The following is a 25960-nucleotide window of genomic DNA, read 5'->3' on the forward strand; positions in this document are numbered from 1 at the left end:
GGCAGCAATTGCTTTGGTTAGCTATTTTAAGGTAACCTTTGAAGTTGTGTCCAGTTTCTTGAAGCGGAATGACATAAGAAATTTTCTGATAAACATCTGTTATGGCTGAGTGTATGCCTCAGAAGAAGGAGAAGGAAAATTGGAGTGGGAGAAGGTTAAGATGGTTTGAGGCATCCAGACATCAGTACTGGGTTGAACAGCACACACCACGTCTCCAGTGTTCCAGACTGAAGTTTATTTACTTTGTCCTGTAGTGCATAATACTTACTTGTGGAACTGTCTCTGGGGGAACTTAGTTGGCAGGACCTTCCTCTCTCATGAAGTGAGTTTTCCAATAAATTAATAGAGCACCACAGTGATGACTTCCTCAGAAGTATTATCAGAAACCTGTAGAAGCTTCCTTGAGTTCTTGGTTTTGGGGAAAAAGTGGACTATCAATGGTGATACTGATAATGATGAGGATGATGGTCCTATTGCTATGTCCATGACTGTGGAGATTATCCAATGGAGAAAAAGGTTGGGAGAGAAACTGGATGCTCCTGTCCTTATCGTGCGATTGCACTAAGATTGTCACATGACCTCCCGTGACATTGCACTCATCCAGTCCTTCTCCTATCAATGAAGCGGAAAGGTCCCATAACTTTTTATTCATGGGAAAATGCCATAAAAATGCCACAAATAAAAAGTCATGGGAACATTCGACTTCACTGACAGGAGAAGGACGGGACGAGCATGACGTCGCAGGACATTGTGTGATAACATTCATGCAATTGCACGATAAGAATGGGAGTATCCCATTTCTCTCCTATCCTTTTTATTTATTTGATAATTTCCTGTGTCTATGAATGTTTTGCAACAGAAACTTATACCTTGAATCAGAACAATTATTAATTTGTAGAGATCTTGGACAAGTCAAAATCTCTCAGCCTTAGAGGATGGCAGAGGTAGACCTCCTCTAAAAAAACTTGTCAAGAAAACCCTGTGATAGGGTCTCCATAAATTGGAATCAACTTGAAGACGAACAACAACAACAACAGGAAATACATTCTTTAAATCATGAATGTCTTCATGCCTTACTTCCAGAGACTGAAAATGTTCCTTGTAGGACTATGGCTCTCAGAAATTATGGCCACTGATCATGCTGCCTGTGGCATTCTGGGAGCTGCAGTTAAAAAAAAGGAAATATTTCCAAACCCTTATACATCCAGAGAGATATGATAACTAAAGGAGGAATCGCTTTAAAAAAATGTCTTCCGGCATAAGAAGGTTGACTGTGATCTTGAAAAATCTATCCAAACTATGTTGGGCATATTGGAATGAATATTACTAGCTGTCACTGATTTTTTTTTTTAAAAAAATTCCCTCCTATTTAATAATAATAATAATAATAATAATAATAATAATAATAATGTTTTATTTATATACCGCCTTTCCAGAGATCAAGGCGGTTTCACAACACAACACATATAACAATAAAAACCATTAAAAACATCATAAAAACAAATCATACAGTAAACAGTCTCACGCTAGCTCAACAATGCTGCTGAGAGGAGAGAGGAAGGGAGTACATCAGGGGTCATCAGGGTCAGGGTATGCCTGCTGGAATAGGTGTGTTTTTAACCCCTTTTTAAATTGTTCCAGTGAGGCGGCCGAGTGGAGCTCGTCGGGAAGAGAGTTCCAGAGCTTGGGGGCCGAGGTAGAAAAGGCCCTCTGCGTGGTGGTGACATATCTAGCCTCTGGAACCCTTAACAATTGCTTCCCGGCAGATCTGAGTGTGCGGGGCGGATTGTATGGAGAGAGGCGGTCCTCCAAGTACCCTGGGCCCAAGCCATTTAGGGCTTTATAGGTAATAACCAACACCTCGTATTGTGCCTGGAAGCAAATAGGCAGCCAGTGAAGGTCTTTAAGGACCGGTGTTATATGACTGGTCCTGGAAGTACCAGTGACCAGTCTTGCCGCCATATTCTGCACCAATTGCAGCTTCCGGGTATGGTACAAGGGTTGCCCCATGTAGAGCGCATTGCAGAAATCCAACCGAGAGGTTACCAGAGCATGTACTACCGTTTCAAGGTCCCCCCGGCCCAGGTAGGGTCGCAGCTGGCGTATCAGCCTAAGCTGATAACAGGTGCTCCTGACCGTCGTATCCACCTGAGATGTAAGGTGGAGCGACGAGTCAAGGAGCACCCCCAGACTGCGTACTGAGTCCTTCACGGGAAGCGTGACCCCGTTCAGTACAGGTGGAACCACCGCCATCCCCGGGCCAGGGGAACCTATCACAAATACTTCCATTTTCTCTGGATTCAGGCTGAGTCTGTTTTCCCTCATCCAGCCCATTACCGACTCCAGACAGGCAACGAGAGGAGAGATGCCATCCTTGGTCATTTTGAATACAAACTTTCTGTTTAAATGAAAATGTTTGTGTTAGAAACAAATCATTGTTGCATATTCCTGCCATGTGTCCACCATAGTGCAGATGCACTATGACAAAGTCTGCTAAATCCTGCATATAGGCTGCAATCCTGTATTCACTTATATAAGAGTAAGCTTCTCTGAACTCAGGGGGACTAAATTCTGAACAAACATTTTGAGTATGGTTAAAATTCTGTTTTTAAATTTTTATTAGAAATTACTCTTGCTGATTATTTTACTCTATAAATGCCGAGTGCAGGGTGTGCTGGTGGGGGAATAGTACTGTGAGCTGTTTTAGGAACCTAGAATGGTCTAAAAATGCAGAATACACATATGAAAAACAATTAAATAAAGAATGGATGCCATTGAGAATCAAGATGGTACCTATCTTCATGCTGCCAACTCTTCATCTTCTTAGCTCTGTTTCTCAGCATAAAGCTGTACTATGGCAAAGTCTGGGGATTTAGGCTGCAATCCTGTATTCACTTATGCAAGAGTAAGCCCCACTGAACACAGTGGGACTAAAATCTGAACAAACATTTTGAGTACGGTTAAAATGACAGACACATGGGTATCTTTGTGAAAAAAATAAATTGAAGTGTACAACAGGGATAAGTAATCTGGCAATGTAATGCCATCGTTACATCTTTGGTTATATCTTTGCACCAACTGCTAATTAAGTTTCATTTTGACATCTGGAGAGGAACAGATCTATAGCTAGGTCCTGTTTAGTAAGTATTTGCTTATACTTGCACGTAGGAATTCTCGTTTAGCTTGCTTTAACTTGCATTTAGGGACTTCTAAGAACTGAACAACATAATTTAATTCCCCTTGAGATTTTGTTAAGAGGAACTGGCAGCTTGTCTTGCTTTGGGAAGAAATCTGGCATGACAAGTCTATCGATTTTATGGTCCATCGTTCTCCCACGCAGAGAGGCAGGCACATTCTTCCACTAAGTGCTTAGTCTAATGGCAATTTGGAAGGAGGATTGCTGAGTAAAAAAGAAAATAAATGATAGAAAAAGGTGTTTTTTCCCCCATTCTGCATGAATAATACCTTTCTGAATTTCAGTTTAGCAAATACTAATACAGCAAAGACTTATACCTGATTTTTATAGAGAACTAAGGTAAGAATCCTGTTAGTACCCTACATTGGCATGAACCCGGGTTTAGGCCTGAAGCAGTACTTTACTGATCATTGTACAAAGAGGTATCTATCACCTTCTTGTACAGTGTCTTTGCTCAGGTGTGTGAGGTAGTTGGATGGTTCTGGGCCACTGGTGTTGAGGGAACACCTTTCTGCCCTGGAACAATTGAGAAAACTGGACCAGCCTTCAGCTTCTGGACAACCACTGTAACTAAACTAACAGCATATGGCCTTATGCTGACATTTGGACTATGGACGATCACATCAGCCCACTGTTCTGCTGCAATCCTGCTGGTTTAAGAATAGTGCGCCTTTCATGTTTTATTATTTTTAATTTCATTTTTATTGCCATTGGCAATGTGATCAAATAATAAAAAGAGGGAAAGAAAAGAAATATAAAATCAAATAGAAACAGCCTTCTTGGGAAAAGCAAGAGGGAAGGAGAAGAGGGGGAAGAGTAGTAGAATCATGCCCACTACCTGAGAATCAGAACTACAGCAGAAGGAATCTATCATCTGGAAATCCCTTACTGAGCATGTGTAAAAAGCACAATATAGAGAAAAGAGGAGAGCAGATTAGTCTGCCTCACTAGGTACCCTCAGCATGTTAAAAACATGTTTGACTATCAAAATGGAAATCATAAGAAAAAGTAATCTCTGTATGCATTTCGGGATAAGCCTTCAAGTGGTCTCTAGAAGATTCAAAATGTTTTTGGCTTACCTGCCCCCATTATTTCATTTCACATGCATATTGTTAGTTGTGAATAGGAAGCTTGCTGAAACATGTTGAACTGCTCTTCTTTTTTATAATGTAGAAACTTATCCCCATTCTATCCGTGCTATTTTTGCTTCTGGTACCAATGTTTCTGTTAAAATATTATTCTCAGTACCGTTGCATTCCTAGTGTTGGTGTCACCTGCTTTGGGTGCCTGGGGGTACAAGGGGGGGGGGTGCGGCTGGGCAAGTGAGGCACCAGGGAAGGCAAGAGGAGTGTGTGTGTGTGTGTGTGTGTGTGTGTGTGTGTGTGTGTATGCTTGTCTCTTCTTCCTTGGCTTCTTGGGCAACTTGCAAAAGCCAGCCAAGGCAGGAAGGATGCATGTGCACTCACTTCTTCTTCCCCAGTGCCTTGGCTCACTCACCTGAGCCAGCCAAAGGAACGGGGAAGGCACATTTAGAACATGAGTTAGATCATGCCAATTGTTGTGCTGGTGCGTGTATCTGGTTTGATTTATTTTTACTATTTTTTTTTTTGTATTTTGTGAATTTTAACTATATTTTTAAATCAAAAGCCACTTTTGTGTTCTAAATTGGGAAAAAGACAGGATAGAAATAATCGTAATCATAATCCAAATAGATATTGAAATCATTATCTAAGTTGGGATGCTGTTGGGTAGCCCAGTCTTATTTGATGCAACTAGTAATTCCCTTAAACAATGTTTTCTCCTGCTCTGGTATGCAAAAGAAGTAATTCTTTTCAGCTGCTAATATAGTTGCAGTGATGGGCTGGTCTTTGTGTTTTAAAGAGATTGGGGCTGTACAGACCGGCACTTTGTGCCAGCCTGTACATGCAGTAAGGGCTGAGTGTTCACATGCTCAAAGCCCTTACTGTGCCGCCATTATGGCGTACTCAAAGCCCTTACTGGCCACCATTATGGCACGCACTCATCCACATGGCACGCGCCGTGATGATGCATGCCAGGCACTGCACCCAAACATCACTACGTGGAAGAGGCGTCATGAGTCCACGCCATGGTGCTTAGGAGGCCTCTTCTGGGACACAATAGTAGCCCCTCTTGGGGACTTTTTTTGCTTCTTTTGGAGGTTGTGGCATGCGGTTGCCGCGGCCTCCATCCGGGGCAGAAAGGGGCAGCATTCAGCTGCCTGTCTGTAGAGGCCCATTGTTAACAACCTACAGTGGTTGGTGGATGTTTCTTTATAAGATCTGCTATTTGAGAGATAGTGATTAGCCTCTCTGTGTTTTTATAAGATCTCCCATTCAGCTAAAAGAAATATGATGTTGATCATTTGTGTCTACAGAGCTTCAAAAGATTTTGTGTTAGCACTAATACATATTGTAGTATGAAATGTTTAAAAAAATTAATTGCCACTAAAAATTATAAAATCAATTAAAATTAAAAATTTAAAATGTTATTAATTAAAATTAAAATTTAATTAATTACAAAAAATAAAATAAAAAAGTTAAAAATTATAAAATCAATGAATGAATTTCTTGACCTAATTAATGGATATTAATAAATACACTGAACAAAAAAATAAAATAATGAAAAATGGTAAGTGTTGCTATTCAACAATTAAAATAATTAATATTAAAATCATTAGTTTTTTGTGGGTTTTTCGGGCTATTTGGCCATGTTCTAGAAGAGCTTATTCCTGATGTTTCGCCTGCATCTGTGGCTGGCATCTTCAGTGAAGATTTGTCTGAAGACACTAGCTACAGATGCTGGCGAAATGTCAGGAATAACCTTTCTACAACATGGCCAGATAGCCTGGAAAACCCACAAAAAACTATAGATGCCAGCCATGAAAGCTTTCAATTTCACGTTAAAATCATTGTTGAAAATTTCAACAAATTCATGGGAACAAATTAATTTTTAACATAGTATTCCCAAGCTCTCTGTGTTATGTGTCTATGAATGAACAACAGGCTAGCAGTTTTGTAAGTAAGGATTTATTTATTTATGGAACAAGAGAAAGAAAGAGAGAGAACAGAAAAGCAAGGTAATCTCCTTTCTGTCATCCTGATATGGCAACCAAACCTGTTCCCTTGTAGGAGTACTTATCTTGTATGTCTCTACTTAATCCCTACTTCAGGGGTGAGATTCAAGAGACCTTCCAGAAATTGTTGGATTATAAATCCCTTCTGCCTTAGACAGTATAGCAACTGATGTGGAAGAGTGGGAGCTACAGTTCAACATCCAAAGTAACTTATGATATTCACCCTGTCTTACAGATGTAGCTGTAAATAAAGCATAGACACATTTTCTGCAACATGGGCCTTATCCGCATTGCAGAAATAATGCAATTTGACAGCAGCCATGGCTTAATGCTATAGAAATCTGAGATTTGTAGTTTTGTGAGATATTTCACTTCCTCTGTCAGAGAGCTCTGGTGCCATAACAAACTACAAATCCCAGGATTCCATAGGATGGAGCTATGGCAGTTAAAGCAGGGTCAAACTGTATTATTTTTGCTGTGCAGATGAGGCCACAGTTCTCACCAAAAAATAACCAGACCAAGGTAAAGTTGCTGTACAGAAACTTTTCTGTTACTTAAAGAGTGGGGAGTTTACAACAATGCTGTATATATTGAAATCTGTTTACTAAATAAAATGCAGAATAAAACATCAAACGTATCTTGAGAATAAGAATGTAATGCCATTTAGAAAATTACTTCAACATTCCCATGGTGGTTATGAAATTGGAAATGGAGACAAAAATATCACACATACCTTCTCTTCCAAACATCAGTTACTTCAACACTGTAAAAGTTAATATCTAAAGCATTTTTTCACCCGGTTCTAATGTGCTGATATATTTTGAAAACTTTGGATAGAGCTTTCTACTGTTCATTAGAACACTGTTGCCCTTCCCTTCTTTAACATCTGTTGCCTTTCCATGGTCAAGATTTCGAAGACTACCATCAAACTGGTAAAAGAGTGATATAAAGAAAGCAGAAAATGGAATCTGGTTGGTATTCACCAGCAGCACTAAACTCCATTGTCTGAAAGGTTTAACTGTGAGTTACTGACTCTAGGTGAGCAACAGATGTAATGTCAAAGCTGCAGTGGTAACACAGTAAACAGGGTTAGAGGCAAGACTTTGTTAGTGGAAGCAGTAAAATAGCTTTTTGTAGGAAAAGAGGGCATGCTGCCAAGTGTGATTAAGAGAAGGCTGTGCTTAATTTATTGAACTGACAATAGATTCCGTAGATACTGGAGTCTCCTGTAAAAAAAACACCTTATGCTTAACTTCATTGTAGAGGCTAAAAGATTTCTGCATCTTGCAGAAACAGGATTCTCTGTGTGATTCACCAGTCATCATGGACAGTTACTATGGTGTGGAAAGCCACATTGGGTCTAGAGGGAGCCTGAAGGACCATGGCCTTTATTGTTACCGTTTGCAGCTCCTCTCAAATTTGGAGTGTATTTTCTTTTACCTCCAAATACCAGTAGCACTTCCCAAGCCTTGGGGTGGGAAGGAGATGTTATTTACTATTTCTTGCTTTTTCTTTGCTTCCCATACCTTTTTTTTTTAAAAGATCCTTTGAAGGTTTGGATCAAACCAGATAAGGATCAGACTTCTTGCATTAACAAATTTCTATTTTGAAGGAGACCCCCACAGGAGAAAGGGAGGCCTCTATAGACTAAAAAAGGTGAGAGGCCAGTGGCTTCAGATCTATCTAAACATTAGAAAGAAAGTCTTGGCTGCAAGGGCTGTTTGGGAGTGGAATAGACTGCCTGAGCATGTGGTGAACTCTCATTCTTTGGAGGAGAATAAGAATGCAGATGATCTTTGAAGAGTGCTTTGGCTATGTGTTCCTGCATGGCATAGAGTGAGACCTGGGAGGCCATTAAGATCCCTTCTGACTCTGTGATTCTAATTCTCACCCGCAGATGTGGGGAAAATGGCCAACAGTATCCCAGAAGGAATTTAGGGAAAGGGATGGGTAGAATATTTTCTGTTATTCATTACCTGGCTGAAAAGTCGGTGACCTGGTTTGGAAAAATAGAGCCAAGACTTTTGCACTTTTTGGGCTAGTATCTGCATATTCTAATGGGTTTAAATTTTCTCTCTTCAAAAATACACATTTTTTGAATGAAAAAAAATTATATTTAATTTCCTGCAAAATAAACCCATTTTTCCCACTCAAAAGACATTGTTTCTAGGGTTTGTTTTGGTAGAAAATTAATATTTTTGACAGTCTTACACACATACACAAAACCTAGGATTATCTGAAAAAGTGTTTTGTGAAACCTGTATATTTTGTGTGAAAAACAGCATTTCATAGGCAAAGATACTGTTTCTAGAATTCCATCAAAATTTTGCATCAAATTTGTATTGTTCCAGGAAAACATGATTTTTGTACTAAAAAAACCTACACGGAGTTTATGAAAGTAACTTTTTCTATAAAAACGTGTTTTGCACACAAACACATTTTTATCTCCCCCCCCCCTCATTTTTGGAAACCAGTGTGGATTTTTTTTGGGGGGGGAGGTAAAATTGCCCAAAATAACATTTTTGCGGGGGAAAATACACACATGTGTCTGAAAAAACAACAACCCCAGCATCACAAACTACAGGAACTTCAACAACCTTCAGAGACCACCCAGATTATTTCAGGAAGGGAAATTGTTGAGCACAACCTTAATCTGTCCCAGCCACCCACCTTTAAATACACTCAAATGCTGCAGACAGAGATAGGGTGCCTGATCAAGGGAATATTATCCTGATAGACAACTGTTATTCCCTTCCCTATTCTCCAGGTCTCACCTGCTGCTGCACAAAGAATCCTGGTGGACAAAACTGAGAGACATTACCTCCCACTCCCATTCAAACAGGTCTCTGTAATATATGCCAGGTTGATCTGTTCATCCTGAATTGCAGATGCTTTACCATTCACCAACCTGTCATTAAGCAGCAGCATTTCCTGCTCATTAGGGATGCTGCTATGGCTATCCAGATTATTTGGGATGGGAGACAATTTGGATATGACTAAAGACCCTATCATAAACTCTACCCCCAGGATAGTGCAACTGTCTCCCATTTCCATATCTCACTCTATCTTGTACAATTTGAATGAGTGCTCCCTGAATATTATTACCTTTCTCCCCTTGTTGACAATAGATCTCCTGACCCCCACCAATGGCCAATGGTTTATCCTGACAAAGCAGCATCTGTAAGCAGGCAAGCTTTTCTTTCCTGCAATGCAGCAGCAGGACAAGTCCTCATCCTTGTGCCACCCAACTAAGTGGATCCCTCAAAGATGGTATGTGCAGTAGTTAGCAAGCTCTCTCTCACTCACTCCAAGATGGTAATTGGGTCCTCCTCTTTTTCTGCAGCAGTTGCCTCATTTTTTCTTTGCAAAAGGTGCAGCATATACATAAAAAACTATTCACAGCTTAATTTGCCAACGTATTTTAATACCGTTATCCCTATGCCTTTAAAGGAGATTAATATAGCAATAGCAATAGCAAGTACATTTCTATACTGCTTATCAGTGCACTTACGCACTCCCTAAGCCAGTGATGGTGATCCTTTTAGAAATCAAGGGCCCAAACAGCAACCCCAAACCCACTTATTTATCCCAGAATACCACGTCCCTCTGGCTTTCTGGTGACAAACTCTGGCGAACTCTGTGTTGGGGTGATGGTGTGTGTGTTCACAGAGAGGGCTCTGAGTGTCACCTCTGGCATGTGTGCCATAGGTTTGCCACCACTGCCCTAAGTGGTTTACAAAGTGTAGGGTAAATGCCCCCAGCAAACTGGGTACTCATTTTAGCAACCTTGGAAGGATGCATGCTTGAGTGGGATTGAACTCGCAACTTTATGGTTTGTGAGTGAGTGGCTGCAGTACAGGCATTTAACCACTGCGCCACCAGGGCATATGTGGATATGTAAGCATAATGCTTATTTCACTCAGTAGAATACTACACGACCATGATTATGGAAGCAGATCAGTCTATTTTTTCATTCTTCTAGCCAATTCACAACCAAATAACAACACATGAGCAATGTCAAAGAGTTATGGAACTATTATAGGATGTAAAAGTGAAATGTCCTAAATGCCAAGGGTTGCATTATTGAACTAATTCCACTACAAGCATAGGAAGCTGCATAAATAATATTTTGATATATTAGAAAAGGCCCATTAATATTGCCTTGTTTTCATAAAGTTCCAAGGCAAGTATGTCATTTTTAAATGATTCTTCTTGTGACATATAACAATTCTGCACTGAGAACATTGTATGTAGCTTGTCCCCACTGTTAATGTTATAAATTAAATTGCGTCTCTTTCCAAAGGATTCTTAAGCATATTTATGTGACTTGCAAAAGGTCAGAGCTCTTTAACACTCAATGTGTGGCCAAATTTATGGGAAGGGATCTTCATGAAATAATGATAGCTGTGTGTAAATCTGTCTTAGAAGACCTATATATATTTAAATGCATCTTTATTTGTGACAATGCTATCTGAGTCTCAAACATGTTTCCTCTGTGCTTTTCCAGATGAGGCATTTTCTTTTCCTCATGGTGTTACACTTAATTATAAATAGCTATAAATGTGTTCCTTTTGTAGCTGGTGGATTTCTACTATAATCACCAGCTGTCTCATTAATGGGGCACCAGGACAGCATTTCTTTCCTTCCCCAAAACAGATTATCAGTGCTAATACAGTGCTTCTCCTAGGGACCAGCACTGTTACAATGCTGGTCTGCTATGGGACATGAAAATGTGGTGATAACACAAAATGAAGTGAGCAGTGATATTTCAGTGCTTCTCTATTAGATTGCACTGCCTTGAACTACACCCAGAAATTATTTCCCATCCCAAAGAGATGATCAAGAAAGTGGCTAGGATACTGAGCACCTTAAAGTTAGCTCAGAATATTGGCTAACTGGGCTTGAACATCATTTCTGCAATGATGACCTGAATAGACTTTCCAGTAGGAATGTCAACCTTGGCAATTGACATTCTCACATGCAAGAAAGAATGATTTTAAAGATTGTATCCTGGATAGTGTTATTACAAGAGAGGGCACTTTTGTACTTTTGGAGATACACACACACACACACACACACACACACACACACACACACACAACATTGTGCAATACCTTTTTTTGTGCAAAGAACAATATTGTGTGCATAGGAAGTTGGGTATTTTTCACAATGTACCTTTTTTAATGCAGAAATTATTGGGTTTTTTTTTGTGAAAAAAACCAGGGGCTCAAAAATGTGAAAAATCTTATAGCAGTCAAATATTTTCTCAGTGTGGAGCCTTAATGCATTGAGACACCCTTTTCTATCAAAGACAAGAACATTTGTTACTGTTCTTTATGTCCCCAGCTGAGAGCCTGATATACAAAGAAACTGATAGGAAAATCTTACAGCTTATTGCTTCATTGCAGGTAGGTAAACCTTGATATTCCTCATTCCTTCAGTACACAAACTGAAATTCTAAATAGGACATTTTGTACACTTCCCTAGTCAAGTAAACTCCAAGCAATGTTTGCAAGCATTATTTTGTGGAAAGGAAGTTGTGTATTATTTCACAGTGCCTTCCAGCAAAGTTGGAGAAGGTCAGCATATCTGATAGATTTTTCCCCCAACATGGACTAGTCAAAATTCTATATCTCTGAATGGGAAAAAATGACTTTTTTGTATATTTACTGTGGCATTATGAAACTTCTGACATATGCTGATTCTTTATGTACATATTCATAGTATTGGTGATAAATATTACAGCGATCACTGTCTGGGATTAATTTGTAGGTTATGCTGGTTGCTTTATTTCCTTTGTTATTTGTTATATAACTAGAACAGAATGAAAATAAATTCTCCATCCTCTGCGTCAACATGGAAGAGCAAGTTGGAAAAAGGACTATAGTAGAGCCATATCCCTTTCTCTATTTCACTCCCATTAATTTTGTCACTCTTTTATAAAACCTTAATATTATAGATTTAAGGTGGCCATGTATGCTACAGAAGACAGTCCAATTTTTGTGTGAAAGGGGGGTCCTTTGTATGAAGGCATCTTCATTTTAAAGGGCAGCCCACTCCAAATTTGATTGATAGGTAAGGAAGCATAAGATGAGAGAGGAAAGCTTTTGAAATTGATTTTCAAGAATGAGTATTTGGACAGTAGACTGAGCGGACTTCAGTCAACTGGTCAAAGTCTTTTCCATTATGGTGGTGTGCATTTCTGTTTGTTGTATATGGGTTATATCTAACATTGTATCTGTCTGTCTATCTGTCTGTCTGTCTGTCTGTCTGTCTGTCTGTCTGTCTGGCTATCTTAGCATCTGCAAGCTATATGCAGAATAATGTTCTCCCTTTGTGCTGAAGGATCAGCTTTCTTTCTTTCTTTCTTTCTTTCTTTCTTTCTTTCTTTCTTTCTTTTGATTATGCCAAAATGACCATATGATGAAAATTTTAATCCAGAGCCTTGGGAGCAAACTGAGGCTGCTTCTGCACTGCAGAAATATTCCAGTTTGATACCACTTTAACAGCTATGGCTCAATGCTATGCAACTCTGGGAATTGTAGTTTTGTGACACATTTAGCCTTGTCTGTCAGAGAGCTTTGGTGCCACAACAAACTACAATTCCTAGAATTCCATAGCATTGAGCCATGGCAGTTAAAGTGGTGTCAAATTGGATTATTTCTGCAGTGCAGATGCAACCTTATATTGCAGAGGGTTGAAATTAAAAGAGGAGAGTATTTGGCAATACTGTATATGATAGATGTTAGATAAGCAGTAGCAACATTGGCAAAGGATCCAGAGCTGATCTCCCCTTAAAAAGAGCAGTAATGGATAAAGATTAGAGGTTGAATTCTAAAGTGTTCATTCACTTGTTTATTCAAAATGTGGAAGCAATAAGCTACTTTTTTAAAAAACAGTGAGTGGAAAATTTCTCCTAGGAGTTATTTAGAAATCATATGAGGAACTTGGTCCTCTCTGCCTGGAAAGAAGGAATATTTTATTGATTGCTAATTGTTCTGAAATAAAGGAAGACTTTTTATATACCTCTATTATGTCTTCCCCATAGTCCCCTTTTTAAAAGTTTAACAGCCCCAAACATTGCAAGCTTTCCTCAAAGGGGATTTTCTGTTCTCCCTAATCCATTTTGATTTCCCCCTTTCCTATGGAATTTTAAAAAGTGATCAGAACTGTACCCAGAATTATAGAGGTGGTTGAAACATGGATTTGTATATATTGTCAAGTTTATGTTTGATTACTTTTCTAATTAGTCTCAAGATGAAATCAGCTTATTTGCAGCAGCCATGTGCTTCCTGCACAGCAGAATCTGCTTTCGCAATGGTTCTCTGTGGCCCAATGCTGACATGAACTTGAGGTTTTTGACATGTGATATATGGCATTTGCTACTGCATAACCTACCATCCCTGTTGCTGTTGGATGATTTGAACCTAAACATAGTAAATTATGTTACAGAACACAATCCAGCTGAACAGGATAGGCAACAAAGGGCTGGAACAGATCAGAAAATATGCTGGCTTATTGGGGGCTTCGGGGCATGCATGGCACATGCATGATGCATGCCCCCAAACCACCATGAAGTCACCTGGCCATTTACATGGCAGCAGCTTTTCAGTGCTCCAGAGGTGCGGCATTTAGATGCCACACGCTGCAGGAGCACTGAAAAGCTGTGGCTGTGGTGGAAATTATGTAACATAACTCTTTTTCTGGCACAAAAAGGAGCAGCATTTTGCTGCTTCTTTTTGGGCAGGAAAAAAGCCAGATTGGGCCACAGTGTGTGGTTGCCACAGCCCTGATCTGGCATTCAAAGGGACAGCATCAAGCTGCTCCTATATGGCTGTCTGTTTCAGCCAAGACAGGATAAGAAGAGGATAAGAAGAGGATAAGAAGAAGGTAGGAGAAGATCAGATCTGTAGCCCTATGCTCAGCAACTAGCTCTCTAACTTTCTTTGGGATGCACTGAAAATTTTATTTAGAATTCAGAGAACATGGTGTGTGTTTCACAGTTTTACATATCCTGAAAACAGGGTGTTAAAAGTAGCAGTCTTGCTTGTTATGTTTTTTGTTGGTAATCTGGGATGTTGTCATTTTTAAAAAAACATGTTTAATGACAATGATATTAATGTTGAATGTTTTATATATGGAGCAACGTTTACTTGGTATTTCAGAAGTGTTCCTTTGAAGGAGATTTGGGAAGGGACGGAATTTTTTTTTAGTATTTTTTTTTGTTAAGAAACATTGAGAACTGCTCATTAACAATATATTTTTATTACTCATAGGTAATGACTTTTTAAAAATAATGATTTCTTTTAGTAATGATTCCAAGCCCTCCAGTTTAATACTGCTGTAATTCTATAGCTGAAGAAGTGAAATCCATTCCTGATTCCATATTTTATTGTATCACTTGTCTACATCTTGCTGTGTTCTATATTTTGAATTGAAGCCCTCAGTGGTCTTAGTGTTTTTAAATTTTCAGTGTAGAAACCTTCATGGGCTCCAAAATGGGGGTGGCAGGTGGAGTTGAGCTCCTCTGAAATGATCACAAAAAACTAGGCTGTCAAGACTGCTATGTTGTTGAGGTCCCTCAGAAATGGTCTGTGAGAAGTGTACTAAATTCTCATTATTTATCAATCGCTTTCATAATATTTGAATTGTTACCTCCTTCAGTTGGAAACTGCTACTGATGACAGTGACAATGATGATTGTTTTAATGCAATGCATTTTGTTTTCATTGCTCTGTGAAAGCTTACCTCCAAGCAGTCAAAATTAATAAAGACCTGCCTAGCAGTGTTGAGCCCCTACTCTAGAAACAGTTCTGAGGCCTCTTGCCTTGCTTAATTCTTTAAAATGCACTATTATTTAACACCAAATGATACACTGGAGAAATTCAGAATGCAGCATAGCTAGTATTGCAGGAAATGCAGAAATGTCAGAGGGGTTTAAATCAAAAGCAAATGTTCTATATTGTTCATAGACAGCAACCTCAGCAAGTGGGAGTATCACAACAGCAAAGAAAAACATTAATAAGCTAGTTTGTCATCTAATAATTCCGTCAGTTTGTTCAAAATTAGATTTAGAGCTGCTGGCTAATAGGAGGATTATACAGCTTTCCGTGCATGATTTGAGGTACACTTTATTCAGCTTCTTCAAAATAAATACTTCAGGGAGTAATCAATACATTGGGACAACAAGGATATCAAACACCTATTAAAATGATAAAACTATCTTTTACACTGCTTCTTGATTTGTGTATTGTAACCCAAGTTTAACAGTTCTCAATGTCTTCTTCAGTTATAGAATATGGGCTCTTGAAATGTATACTAAAATGTCAGTTGGTTCAGACTGCACTGGCCCAACATACAGAGAGTATGCAGTTCTTCAGTGAAAGAGCTGCATTGACTTCCACTGTGTGGGGTAGAATTCAAAGTGCTTGTGATGACCATCAAAGCTCTGAGTGGCTTAGAACCAGGCTCTCTGAAGAATCACCTCTGGCACAAGCCCTTCAGCTACCAAGACAATGTTCAAAGGTGATCTTGTGCATCTTAACAACCCTAGAGAACTACTTACTGTAGTTGGAACAGACTGTATTGGAAGCCCTGGAACATTCTTCTGAGGGAGAGAGGCCCATCTCACATGACTTTCTGGAAGCACCAAATACCCTTCCTTTTAAGGAATGCATTTAATATATGATTTTTAACTTGCTGTTTTTATCTCTGAAATACAGATATAAATGTGTGTGCATGTGCACACACACACTTATCCATATGCATACAAACATATTTAGTTTTCAACTTTTCAGCTTGCTCATACAAATTTAAAAGATGGAATTTACCTTAGAACAGCCTATAGAATATAAGATGAATGACATAAGAACAAATTCACTTCAATTAGAACTGTGATAGTGTGTGTCACTGACTGATTATGCTGTCATTATGACTGCATAATAAAACTGAATTTTAAATTTTGGAGAGACTGTGGGCTTGTTCATAAAATATTAATGTAAAATAGTTTTATTATTATTCTGCGTATAACAATAACAACAAAGTGACTTGGAGCACTTGCTTAGGAGTTGGCAGGCTGTCCTTCACTGATTATAAGCAATAGTTGGATGGCCATCTCTCTGGGATACTTCTGCCATAGATTCCTGCACTGACAGGAGGTTTGATGAGCTAGCCTTGGTGATGCTTCTGTTCTGACCTATTGATTGTAAGACTGAAATCTGAGTCATTAATGTCCCCAAACCCCAAAATAGTGAAACGCGCTCCAGAGCTTATGCAGAGTGCAAAACATACAGAAAGATGCTGCTTACTCAGTGATGAATGAGTCACAAGACTATGGTAGGCCTACTTTATCCAGAATATTCTCAATCTCACAAAGTCAAAATGAGTCAGAAAAAAATTGGCTCAGTGAAGCTTGCTGCAGCTTTGAAGTTTCTGAACACTCTTTGAAAGCAGCCTCATGCATTTGCTGTTGTTCATCACCCTTGAGTCAATCTCAACCCATGGCGAGCCTGTGGATGAGACATCTCCAAGATTCCCTGTCTTCCACTGCTCTGCTTAGTTCTTTTCTTAGCATTGTTGTTTTTTCCAGTGAGCCATGCCTTCTAATGTTGTGTCATAAGTGCAACAGTCTCAGCTTTGTCATCTTGGTCTCCATGGAGATTTCTGGCTTCATCTGTTCTAGGATCCACTTGTTTGTCCATTTGGCTGCCATGGAATCCTCAGCACTCTTCTCCAGCACCACATGTCAAATGAATTGATTTTCTTCCTTAACTGTCCAGCTGCCACATTCATGTAATAGGGAATACAATGGCTTGTACAATTCTAACTTTTGTGTTCAATTGTATATCTTTACATTTTAGGATCTGTCTAGTTCTTTCATAGCTGCCCTCCCCATTCTTAGTCTTCTTATGATTTCTTGTCTTCAGTTCCTGCTCTGAATAATGTTTGATCCCAGGTATAAGAACACTTTTACTGTTTCTATTTCCTCATTGTCTAGGTTGAATTTTTGTAAATTCTCCATGGTCATTATCTTTGTTTTCTTATTTTCAATGATAACCCTGCCTTTGAACTTTCTTCCTTGATCTTCCTTAGTAGTTGCTCTAAGTCGGTGATGTTTTCTGCTAGTAGTATGGTGTCATCTGCATACCTTAGACTGTTGATATCCCTTCCTCCTGTTTCCACTCCTCCTTCTGTGTCCAAGCCTGCTTTTCATATAATATGTTCTGCATTCAAATTGAAATATAAGAGTACATTACAGTAATCCAAATGGGATATAACTATGACATGTGTCATCATAGCCACAATTCATTGTATTATCCAAGCTGAAAACCCATATTTTCAGAGGGAGTGCATCCCCATTCAGCATGGGCTGACGTCCTGATCTGCAGTTTTACTAACCAGAAGCACCTTTATTTTGTCTAGATTACGCTTCAATTTGTTTCCCACCCTATCCAGCACTGTCAGCATACACTTCTTTAGAACCAATATAGCTTTCTTGGGCTAAAATGAAAAGTGATAAGTCGGATGTCATCTGCATATTGACAATTTCTCATCACAATTTCATATATAGGTTAAATATTATGGGGGGGGGGGAATGCCCTGAGGGACCCCTCAGACCAACAGCCAGAGTATTTTGTATTTCTTGTTTTCAGTAGGTATGTAGATTTTCACTTCTTTCATTCTTACATGGGATTTCTTTTGTGTGTGAAAATTTTGCAAACATTTGTTTTATGTGCAAAACTGAATGTGCTTATACAAAGTACAATATTCTGCATACATATATGCACAGACACTCTGACACTACTAATAATTACCAAAAGTGGGAAATGATGGCCTTTTTATAGTCATGTGAGTGCAAAAGTCTTTCAGACAGTGACAACATTTTCAAGTTGCTTTCTCAGCAAGTGGGAAACTTTGTGAATGTTCTTAATAGCCCTAGTTCTTAATAGCCCTCATGTTTTTTTGTTTTTATTTTAATTGTTCAAGTATCTGCAAAAGGGAAGGTCAGACTGACTGACAGACTGACTGAATACTTTCTATCTGTTTCCTATCCAGACAATAATCTTGTTGTTAACTGCCTTCAGGGTGACTTCGACTTATGGTGACCTATATATAAGAGACCTCCAAGTCACCTCACCCTGCTCAGGTCTTGGACACTGAGGAACATGGCCTCTCTGATTGAGTATATCCATCTGGAATATAGTCTTTCTCTTTTCCTACTGCCCTCTAGTTTACCAAGCATTATAATCTTTTCTAGTGAGTCATGTCTTCTCATGATATGGCTAAAGTATGACATCCTCGGCTTAGTCATCTTGGGTTCTTGGCAAGTTCAAGCCTTATTTGCTTTGGTACCTATTTATTTTTCTTTTTAGTAGTCTAAAGTATCCACATAACTCTTTCCCAATGCTGCAGCTCAAATGAGTTGATTTTCTTCCTATCAATTTTCTTTGCAGTCCAGCTTTACAGACAATAATCTATATTCTGGAAAAAGGACCTTGAATAACAGTTTCCAAGCTAATCAAATGCATCAGAAATTGCACATGACTCAATGGAATTATCACATTTTGGGAATACCATCTCTGTAGATGAATGCACCAACAATCTTGTATACATGAAGTCACATGAGAGACACTAGCTGAAATCCTATACAGAACAATTTAACATAAAAGTTCCAGAGAGGAAACAATTGTACATATTTCATCTCAACACTATTCCTGTGGACTCACTATTTAACTGCTGTAGCCTCACCTGATATTCAGTGGTAGGTGGAGAGCAGGGGAAATTGAAAGAGTATCTGGCTATGTTCTAGATGCAGACTGATGACACTATCTGTGGCGGTATGTCAGAGTCCTCCCAGAATAGTACAGGAACACTTAGTCAAGTGGGATATACCTGTACCACCAACCACTATCACAACCAACAAAAGACATGCACAGACATGTCTTTTATAGGTGGGGAATTATATGGCATGTAGTATTTTGCTTTCAGCCTCAGGGGAAGGCAATGGCAAACCTCTTCTGAACAACTCTTGCCAAGAAAACCCTATGATATGGCACCTTAGGGTCATCATAAGTAGGACATGACTTGAAGGCACACAACAACAACAACAAAAATAGCAACCATAAAGAACTTCTGAATTGTATAGTGTTGCCACTAGCCTGATTAATTATATATGTAACGCAATCTTTAGTTATGTTTTGGATAGGATAGAAGAATGTATGATGACATCACACTGTGGATTTCCATGTTGCATAATTGACATAATTGCTAAAGGGAATGGAAGGGAAAAGACTACATAACAGCATCATAACATGAGTGAAATTACTATACAATGGAGATGGGCAGGGGAATTATTGATATTGAGCTGAGTCTGAGGAAGGAAGTCCATTTTTTAAAAAACTCATAACTTGCAGTTCTGTCCGTGTGATGAGAATAGAAACAATAAAATGAAATAAGGAAAAAAAAATCTTTTATACAGCCATCAATTTTTAGATCCAATATTTTCTGACAGTTTAAATAAGGAAGGAACTAAAAAATGAAATAATTTTCATACATGGTCATTTTTATATTGGTGGCATCCTGTGTGGCTGAGTCTTTCTGGACTGTCTCTTTACCTGATGTGAATAGTAACAGTTCTCAGATCTGGCCCGCTAAACTTCGAACACCATCTGTCAATTGTCAGAGCCTTCCTTTTCCCCTCTGTCAGCAGTTGAAGCAGCAATTAGGAGAAGCTATGAACAGAAGGCGTGAGAATGATTCCCTCCTCCCCAATTGAAAAGATTGGGCTCATCATCCACTCCAGGGAGTGCTGGAAAAAAGCATGATACCTCAAAATTAAGCTGTTAATTTACAAAAAGATCGTTTCCCTATTTCTGTGTAGAAGCCAGGGATTCTATCACTTATTCATTATGGTTATTATTAACAATGTATGCAGCATACTTAACATACAAAATCCATTAAAAGTCCTATTCAGCTTGTCATCACAATAATCTTGTGGAAAGAAGCATGATACCAGGATGCCTTTCCCTCCCTCCCTCCCTCCCTCCCTTAATTCCCAGAGTTATGTTTCTTTCCAGAGCTAAATGCTGTAGAAAAGCGGGGGGGGGGGGGCAGCCTTTTGTGGTGGTGGTTTCATTGCCATTAAACCATCCCAGACACTGTAGCAATAAATGATCTGGAGTTGGGGGTGCACAGTGAAATTGATAAAATTCAAAACAGCCTGTGCAGAGCTCTGAAGGATCTTATTGCCTAGGTGAGTAGTCAACAAAATAATGAATGCAGTTCAGTATGGTAACTATATGCAAAGTAATGCATCATGAAAAGTGGGAAAGCTGACCATATATACAACGATGATGGTACAGTGAGGGACTGAATTGACAGATAACCAATCAGAAAACAGGTTCTGGAGTTATGACGGATAGGTAGGTGAAAATATTGATGCACAATGCAGCAGATGGGGAAAAGGCAATTCTGTGCCTGAGATTATCAGTAAGAAAATAAAAATAATAAAAAAAGAAACACAAGAGTGCCAGGCTTGCAAAACTCTTATACCAATCTGAGGTTCAGATCTGGAATGCTGTGAAGAATGTATGCACTAAATCGAATTGTTAGTCCTAAATTAAGCTGGACACACTGAATGAATGGAACTTACAGAAGTGTTGACCTACCAAGCTCCGATTGATTGGGGTCTACTCTAGTTGTAACTAACAACTGGATTTAGGCAGCTTCAACTGCTGACAGAGGGGCTGGATTGGGGCCACGGCAACTGCATGGCCTCTACAGGGAGCAAAAAGAAGTCCTGAAAAGGAGCTTCTTTTTCATTCTCTGGAAGGGATGTGATAGCTGTGATGGGACAGCATGATGATGCCCCTTCTGCGTTGTGCCGTTTGGGCACTGCAATAGAGTCATGCCATGATGCCATGCACTGTGTAAATGGATGTGCAGCATCATGACATGATGGGGTGGAGTCACAGCGTCGAGTGTGTGGATGCTATGCTGTGACTCTGTCCACAGGCTGGCACAAAATGCCGGTCTTTATTCCTCCCTATGGAGAAATGGCATATATGTTAGCCCTGCCACTCTTTCTATACCTCTTCAATTCAAGACCAGTTCGACTTACATTCAACTGAATGCAAGTAGAACAACCTGTATCATTGGCACCATAATAACAGAGGGTCCCAAACTATGTAGCATATCCTACTCATATTCAGCTGTACATATGCAGAACCCTGCTTCACATCTTGCCACTCCAAGTAGTGAGGCTAAAGAATGCAGAGAAAGGCTAACACTGGGGATTGGTTCAGCATGTCTCTTCTTTGGACCAAGTGGACTTCAACACTACAATTTCAGTAACCCCAATCTAAGAAAAAAGATGTGACAGAACAACTGAAATGATCCAGACCCTAGAGCAGCTTCCAAATAAGGAAATAACAAAATCATTCTGGTTTTTATAAGTTTAATTTAAAAAAAGATTTTGGTCTTTTCTACATGAGTAAAATACTCCTTATTCAAAATCAATAGACTGTAATTTAGCCACATGCTATTTGGAGGAATTCAGGCTTTTTCTTTGTGGGAGTATCCCCTCTATAAACTCTGGTGAAAAAAGATCCACTGTTTTTACTGGCACATCCACTAGTATCTCTGACGATGTGTATTATCAAACATGTGGCTGTCTGTCCACTTTGCATGGATTTGTATTTCTGTGCAATTTCAGCAAAGAGAGGGTGAATAGATGCAAATTTGGACAGGGAAGCGAAGACAGTTAAGTGTATGAAAATCCACAGCAATTTGCATAATATACTTACATGCAGACTAGCCCTAAGGGGTGCATTGGTAGAGATTCATAAAGTTTTATACGATGTGGAGAACTCAACATGAACTCAAGTAATACTAGCTACAGTCAATGAATGTGATTGGCAGAAGATTCAGAATAGACAAATGGAAGAGTTTCTTCCAGGGCTGGCCATCCCATAAGGCAGGGTGAGACTCTCACTACATCATTGTTGCTGTTCTGAAACATGAGCAGTATCATAGTTATTCTGTGCCTGCACATGTCTAGTAATTATGAAGATTCTTAACCTTTTCAAGAAACTCTTTCTTTTGTCATATATATTTCCTGATTCCTCTTAAGGCCCAATAATCATTTCCTACATGGCTAATCCTTTTCTCCACAGACCTCATTCTTGCATTTAATTTTAACTGTGGATTCACTTGCTTCCTAAGTTCCTTAAATTGCTATATCATTAAGCAGAACACCTTCCCTTATTTCCTAAAGTACAATTACCAAAGTAGCTCTTTATCTCTTTTTAATTTGTTCGTGCTAAAATGACCAGATAAAATTGGAAGAACAGACTGTATCTCAGTGTGCTAGCCAGCTATCTGCACCAATGTGGAAAAAAGAACTGAACATTGGTATTCTGCTGACAAGTTTGTGCTGAAGTTCAGGTTCTGTCATCTATGAAGAACTCCCAACATGTCACACTTTAGCATTGTTAGCACTGTGTCACTCCTTTTGTGATCTTGATTATATGTTGTGGATTACAACATATTATGTGGTGGTGTCATTTTATTTTCACAATAGCCTTTTGAAACACACTGAACTGATGGTGTGAGGTTTTTCCCCCAAAAATAATAATCAAGATTGCAAAGCGAAGGAAATATTGACAACTGGGACAATAAAATGAATGGTTCGCAATACTCTTTTACACTTCAATCAATATTTCAATTTCAATATTAATTCAAACTCAGTATAGAAAATGCAAAGGGCTAGTGTACCAAAAGGATGTTGTAGCAACTTTGAGACTAACTGACTTTTAGTATGCAAAGGGAACTTGTAGCCCCTTTGAGTGTGTGAAAGAAGTTGTAGTTTAAGCTTTTGTAGATTTGGTTTACTTCCTCAGATGCACTCAGATGTTCTCAAATATCAAATATTAGTCTCAAATGACCTACAATACCATTTTACTACAATAATCCTTTGCATATCTATCTAGGATATCCACACTGCAGCAATAATCCATGCTGTCATGCTTCAATGCTATGGGATCTGGGAATTGTAGTTTGCTCCAGAAGACTAGATGTCTCACAGAAGTACAGTGCCCAGAATCATATAGCATTGAGTCATGGAAGTTAAAGGAATTGACAACATTTTCCTGTTAAAATAATTTGGAGAGGTGGGGAACCTAGCAGGGAATTGTGGTTCTCCAAAATCCCCCAGGGTGCCAAGGAGTGGCTTCCAATATAAATCAGAACAATATGAAGTACAAATGTTTTAAAAGTATTGAACTATACATCCAATTAAAACACTGCTTTAATGTTAAGAGCAATGCACTGTTTTTTTTTGGGGGGGAAAGCACATCTTGATACCAACTCTCTGTTCTGTTGGCAGGAATATGGAGGTACTGGTATTTACTTGCATATATGGTAGGACTGTGCAAAGATCAGAATTGTTTTGGAAAGAATACAGGTACAAATTTGCAAAGTTACCAATCAAACAGTCAACCAGAAACCTGATCTGACACTCCTAAACATATTTGAAGGTTCTTATTTAGTGATATCCAATAATGATCTCATAATTTGTCTTTTGCTTGCTGCCAGTCAAGAAATAGCTAAAAACAGGAAATTACAACTCAGTGATATTGTTATGTTTAGGATTTACTTCTTTCAGAAAAATTGACACAGCAGATCCAATAGAATTCAAAATGATTCAGCGTCAGACTAATTTGTAAAAACACAGGTCACTTTTATTTCTTTTGCAAACTGTGACACAGCAAACTTTCATTGTCTAATTATCAATTGGAGAAATGCACTTGGTTAATTTACTTTTTCCTTTATCCATAGCTTTCAACAGATTATACACAGCTTTCGTGCAATTGTAATGATGGATTTTTTGTTGTTTGTTTTTGCAGTTATTTGTACTGTGTTTGTAACTTGTAACTTTAATAAAAGTTATAAAAACAGTTAAAACATATATTGTATATTAAGCACTGAAAGCTCTCCGCCTAGCTGGAGAAATTGAAAAGTTTTGCTTTCTCACATTTTCTCAATTCCTTTCCCCTCCTAATGCATAGAAATGTACATGTATTGTTGGACTTTTCAGTGTGGTATCCTTTTGTGCCTCCTAACCAGGAAGGCACTGACCTACAGCAGCTCATTTTCTTTTTAGTAGGATGAGCCCAGAATATGGTGATGGGGAATCTCACATGTGACTCCTTGGCGGGTTACAAACCGCCACTTGGGACGTCCTCAGGACGTCCCAGTTTAAAAAAGGGGCGTCTCTTCCAGACGCCCCTATTCCTGTTATGGACTCTGTCCATAACAAATGGCGGCCGCCGTTCCACACGGCCGCCGCCATCTTGACGTAACGGACGCTGTGCGTCCGCACGTCGCGAGTGCGCCATTGGTGCCTCGCGGCGTCATTAGTGCACCGCCAGAAGAAGCTCCATTTTGGAGCTTCTTTTTTGCTCCGTAAGGGAGCCGCGCAGTTTGGTGTGGCGGCTCTCTCGCGGAGCAAACAGCAGCACCGGGAGACTGCCGCAAAGTGGCGGTTTGTAACGCCTCCCCGATTGTTTTCCTAAGGACTCCCTCAAGGTCAGGTTTTGTCCCCCATGCTATTTAACACATAAAACCTATAGGAGAGGTCACCCAGAGTATGTTCATGATACTCCGCTTTCCACTTGAATTAGGGGTGGAAATTATGCATTCTTCCAGGTGTTCCTGAACTTCAACTTTCCGGTATTTCTGACCATTAGTTGTCCTGGCTAGACTGTTGAGAACTGCAGTCCTGCAACAGCTGGAAGGCCATACAATTCCCTCTCCTAACCTAAACTGAAGGAATTTTTTTGTTCCTAAACCAGCACCTATTGTCAATAATGGATTGGATGAGGAAGTGAGCAAACTGGCTAAAACATGTGCAGTTTGCAAATGCACAGATTCCTTTACACAAATAAACAAACAAATAAACATGAGATTTCTCTATATGTTTTTGTTGCAAAACATCCAAAATTCAAACCTTATGAGGATGTAGTCTGATGCTTTTCTGATCCTGCCCAGATGTGTGAGGGAGGGTGCTTTTTGAGATTATATGGGTGGTATATGGCTCAGCCTAACATTGGTGTACAAGCTGTACTACCATGTTATGCTGAGCCATGATGAATTGCAGCCACATTTCTTTGTGCAGAGCATGACATTTTGTATGAGAAAACATTGTGCCCTCCCATTTTCCATGTAAAAAAGGCATATTCTTTTTACAGTAACTTCTGAATTGCAGAAGTTCTCTGTTTTTCTAAGATTTCTCCTTCAGGGTTCTTTCTCTCCCACCTCCTCTTCCTCTTATTTTAATTGTATGCCACCCTGAGATCTCACGAAAGAATGGATTTACCAGGATAGAAATATCAAAACCATGGGTTTTATCTTTACCATTACATTCTTGGTGCATTAATGCATTGTGATGCTAAATACCAGTTAGAATTAACATAATTAAAATAATCCATCTGTTTTCAATGTAAACATAGTTAACCTTTTTTTTGTTAAGGTTTTAGTGTAGCTGCAATGTAATGATGTGTGCAGCTGTAGTATAGCTCTAATGTAATAAGATTCCCCCGCATCTTTCTATCTCTGAACCGATCTACAAAACCAAGTATACTGTTCTGAAAGACTCTTCACTGACCTCTCCAT

The sequence above is a fragment of the Sceloporus occidentalis genome, unplaced genomic scaffold, assembly GCF_023333645.1.
Source record: "Sceloporus occidentalis isolate IW3139 unplaced genomic scaffold, rSceOcc1.0.p SCAF_5, whole genome shotgun sequence".
NCBI classification, from domain to species: domain Eukaryota; kingdom Metazoa; phylum Chordata; class Lepidosauria; order Squamata; family Phrynosomatidae; genus Sceloporus; species Sceloporus occidentalis.